Source organism: Schistocerca americana, unplaced genomic scaffold (assembly GCF_021461395.2).
Source record: "Schistocerca americana isolate TAMUIC-IGC-003095 unplaced genomic scaffold, iqSchAmer2.1 HiC_scaffold_582, whole genome shotgun sequence".
In the NCBI taxonomy this organism is placed as follows: Eukaryota; Metazoa; Arthropoda; class Insecta; order Orthoptera; family Acrididae; genus Schistocerca; species Schistocerca americana.
The window spans coordinates 40,001-45,000 of record NW_025726327.1 but is presented as its reverse complement, the minus strand read 5'-3'; the positions used below and the strand labels follow the sequence as shown (position 1 = coordinate 45,000).

The following is a 5,000-nucleotide window of genomic DNA, read 5'->3' as shown; positions in this document are numbered from 1 at the left end:
AGCGCGCGCGGTTCTTCCAGGATGACGGACCTACCTGGCCCGGCCCCGGACCCGCGCCGCTGTTGGCTCGGGATGCTCTCGGGCGGAATAATCGCTCCCGTCAGCGGCGCTTCAGCTTTGGACAATTTCACGACCCGTCTTGAAACACGGACCAAGGAGTCTAACATGTGCGCGAGTCATTGGGCTGTACGAAACCTAAAGGCGTAATGAAAGTGAAGGTCTCGCCTTGCGCGGGCCGAGGGAGGATGGGGCTTCCCCGCCCTTCACGGGGCGGCGGCCTCCGCACTCCCGGGGCGTCTCGTCCTCATTGCGAGGTGAGGCGCACCTAGAGCGTACACGTTGGGACCCGAAAGATGGTGAACTATGCCTGGCCAGGACGAAGTCAGGGGAAACCCTGATGGAGGTCCGTAGCGATTCTGACGTGCAAATCGATCGTCGGAGCTGGGTATAGGGGCGAAAGACTAATCGAACCATCTAGTAGCTGGTTCCCTCCGAAGTTTCCCTCAGGATAGCTGGTGCTCGTACGAGTCTCATCCGGTAAAGCGAATGATTAGAGGCCTTGGGGCCGAAACGACCTCAACCTATTCTCAAACTTTAAATGGGTGAGATCTCCGGCTTGCTTGATATGCTGAAGCCGCGAGCAAACGACTCGGATCGGAGTGCCAAGTGGGCCACTTTTGGTAAGCAGAACTGGCGCTGTGGGATGAACCAAACGCCGAGTTAAGGCGCCCGAATCGACGCTCATGGGAAACCATGAAAGGCGTTGGTTGCTTAAGACAGCAGGACGGTGGCCATGGAAGTCGGAATCCGCTAAGGAGTGTGTAACAACTCACCTGCCGAAGCAACTAGCCCTGAAAATGGATGGCGCTGAAGCGTCGTGCCTATACTCGGCCGTCAGTCTGGCAGTCATGGCCGGTCCTTGCGGCCGGCCGCGAAGCCCTGACGAGTAGGAGGGTCGCGGCGGTGGGCGCAGAAGGGTCTGGGCGTGAGCCTGCCTGGAGCCGCCGTCGGTGCAGATCTTGGTGGTAGTAGCAAATACTCCAGCGAGGCCCTGGAGGGCTGACGCGGAGAAGGGTTTCGTGTGAACAGCCGTTGCACACGAGTCAGTCGATCCTAAGCCCTAGGAGAAATCCGATGTTGATGGGGGCCGTCATAGCATGATGCACTTTGTGCTGGCCCCCGTTGGGCGAAAGGGAATCCGGTTCCTATTCCGGAACCCGGCAGCGGAACCGATACAAGTCGGGCCCCTCTTTTAGAGATGCTCGTCGGGGTAACCCAAAAGGACCCGGAGACGCCGTCGGGAGATCGGGGAAGAGTTTTCTTTTCTGCATGAGCGTTCGAGTTCCCTGGAATCCTCTAGCAGGGAGATAGGGTTTGGAACGCGAAGAGCACCGCAGTTGCGGCGGTGTCCCGATCTTCCCCTCGGACCTTGAAAATCCGGGAGAGGGCCACGTGGAGGTGTCGCGCCGGTTCGTACCCATATCCGCAGCAGGTCTCCAAGGTGAAGAGCCTCTAGTCGATAGAATAATGTAGGTAAGGGAAGTCGGCAAATTGGATCCGTAACTTCGGGATAAGGATTGGCTCTGAGGATCGGGGCGTGTCGGGCTTGGTCGGGAAGTGGGTCAGCGCTAACGTGCCGGGCCTGGGCGAGGTGAGTGCCGTAGGGGTGCCGGTAAGTGCGGGCGTTTAGCGCGGGCGTGGTCTGCTCTCGCCGTTGGTTGGCCTCGTGCTGGCCGGCGGTGCAGGATGCGCGCGCCTGCGCGGCGTTCGCGCCCCGGTGCTTCAACCTGCGTGCAGGATCCGAGCTCGGTCCCGTGCCTTGGCCTCCCACGGATCTTCCTTGCTGCGAGGCCGCGTCCGCCTTAGCGTGCTCCTCCGGGGGCGCGCGGGTGCGCGGATTCTCTTCGGCCGCCATTCAACGATCAACTCAGAACTGGCACGGACTGGGGGAATCCGACTGTCTAATTAAAACAAAGCATTGCGATGGCCCTAGCGGGTGTTGACGCAATGTGATTTCTGCCCAGTGCTCTGAATGTCAACGTGAAGAAATTCAAGCAAGCGCGGGTAAACGGCGGGAGTAACTATGACTATGACTCTCTTAAGCCCGCAAGATGCGAAATATAAGGTAGTCACACTGTGCCCCATGCCTCTGGTTGGGATCGGTGAGTGGTGCCTCTAGCCTCTCTGCGGTGAAGTCCTAGTTCCTAGCCTCCCCGAGGCGAGAGTCGGGTGCATTGTCAGCTACCGTGAGGTGAGCCAAGGCAAGCCAAAGGGCGACTGGCTTTGCAGCCAATAGGGCAGGGCCACGGGGCCGTCACTTGAGGTGTCGGGACAGACCTAGTTTGTACTAGTATCCGAGACGAGACCTCGTATCAAAGCAGTCGTTTGAGGTGTCGAGGCAGTTAACGCCTTAGTATCCGAGACGAGTCTTTGGTCAATAATGGGCGACAGCTGCGGTAGTCGTCTGAGGTGTCGGGCCACTGATGTACTGTGGGATTCACTAGTATCCAAGTGCCCTTATCGGGGCAGTGTCCTTTTCAGGACCTCCTAGTGTCCTTTTGAGGACAGTGTCCTTTTTAGGGCCACGATGGAGCCGCTTGCAGACCGCACGGCGGTCGCCCTTAAAGCTGTTATTGGACTACCCAATCCCATGTTTTGTGGGTAAAGGGCGGAAAATGATAGCATAGATGTGCGGTAGAGGTATCGCTTAAGCGACCTCGGCGGTGACTTGTCAACGGTGCGAGAGGAATCTCGCAAATACAAGGACTATGGGCGGGGGGAGCCTTGCTGGCTCTGGCCAGTGCCCCTCGAATTGGTGTTGGCCTCATAGTGGCAGTGCCGTTCGCTTGTAGGAACAACGGGTTTAATCTCGTATTTATACTGGAGCCGTCGTTTGAGGTGTCGGGGCAGGTTTCTGTTCTAGTATCCGAGACGAGCCTCCGGTTTGTAGGCCTATTGGCCGCAGGGGTGCCAGGTTCGCAGCCTATCTCCCCTCTCTCTTAAGGAGAGCCTCAGTTGCGACGATGAATTCAGCGGAGCCTCGGATGGAGGGCCCGAATGTACAGGACCCTCAACTTTCTACCGTGGTTACCACGGACGCAAGACTTGGCAGGAATGTTGATTCGCCAAGTTTAGAGAATAGCATTACATGTCCCAAATGTCAGTTAGGTATTGGTAGGCGAACATCGGCCCAACAAAAACAACATATTCGTAGGTGCAAAGGCTTAATTAACGCGCCCAACGAGGACGGCTTGCGCAAATGTGCCTTTTGTGGTAGGCAATTTACGACCTTTATTGGACGGCGGCTGCATGAGAAACAAGTACATCCTGTTGATTTTAATGCCGCCGACCTAGTGCAAGCTAGTGGCAAACGGAAAGGGAATTGGAGCGCTGCTGAGATGGAGGAAATGGCGTTTCTTGAAGTGGAATGTGCGGGAGAGTGGTCTACTCAATTACAGTTGAACACGTACTTGGGTAGAAAGTTAGGAAGATCTGCGGAAGGTATCAAGAAAAGGAGAGCACTTCCAGAGTACCGACAGCTCCTGGAGACTGTGAAGGGCAGGATGGAGGATGCTGTTGGTGCGGTCCCCGATGAGGTTGCAGAATCTGCGAGTCATGCCACTCCACAAGAACAAAGCCGTTGGATTAGCAATGAACATATTATTTCCCATCTGGGGGAAATTAAAGACCATTGCTCACCACCCTATAAAAGGCTGGTTGAAGTAGTTCTTGACAATTCATCACCTTGGTCCGCCATTGATGACCAGGTCACAGGAATCATCCAACAACTGAATACTAGACCACTACATAGATCTAGAAGAAGGAAGAGACAGCCAAAGGTCGCGAAGCCACATAAGGGTGGCAGGAATGAGCAGCGAAGAGTGCGGCAGCAGGAAAGATCTCGTAGATTCCGAGATGCCCAGTATCGGTGGTTAAATAACAGAACAAGCTTGGTAAGAGAGATTCTCAATGGTGAGGAGGAGAACGGTACAACCACAAGACCAGACAGGAATCTGCTCGTAGACTATTTCAAGGGCTACTACGCAAGAGAGGAACATGGCCCCGAGATCGTGCTACCGCCTAGGAATCCCGATTCCATCAAAGACACGAGTATGCCCTTCTCGCTGAATGAAACTAGGAATTGGTCGCATAAATTAAAGCGAACAGCCGCTGGTCCTGATGGCGTGACTCATGAACATCTGAGAAATATTCCGAATGCGGATCTGAATGTCCTGCTTAATGTGGTGTTTGGTTTAAAACAACTACCATCTGTATTTACAGTGAGCAAGACCTGCCTTCTACCTAAGAAAGGCGACCTGCGCTCTCCATCTAACTGGAGACCAATAACTATCTCATCAATGGTAGTACGCCTGGTTAATAAGATCTTGGCTTTCAGGTTGGCTCAGGTCATTTCTATCCATCCTGCCCAGCGGGGCTTCAGGTCCGTTGATGGAATCATGGCGAATGCACTTTCCTTAGATGTAATTATCAAGGAGCATAGGGCTAGAGGAAAGCAAATTTTTGTGGTGGCCCTTGATTTAACGAAAGCCTTCGATCGGGTATCTTGGAGTGCCATACATCAGGCACTGTGGTCTCATGGAGTGGATGACTTGACTCTCGAGTACATATTGTCATCTTACAAAGGACAAACGACCAATCTCCTACTTGGTAAAGACACCTTTGGAGAAGTTGAGTTTCATAGGGGAGTTAAACAAGGTGATCCACTCAGTCCTGTCATCTTCAACATGGTAATGGACAGGCTCATGGAATCAGTCAACCAGTCCTATGGGGTTGAAGTCAATGGAGAGAAATTTGCTATTCTCGGCTTTGCAGATGACATTGTTCTCCTCTCGTCGACCAGAGAGGGCATGCAGCAACACCTGCGATGTGTTGAGAGGTTCACGAAGAGCACGGCTTTAGAAGTGAATCCCTCAAAAAGCAAGGCCTTTCAATTTATTAGAGTGGCACACTCCAAACGGTGTGCAGTAGAAACCAAAAGT

General features: G+C 54.0%; 1 pseudogene; it reads left to right on the top strand.

The window, feature by feature from the left end:
- LOC124587161 overlaps positions 1-5,000 on the top strand; it is an 8,548-nt pseudogene that overhangs the window by 787 nt on the left and 2,761 nt on the right.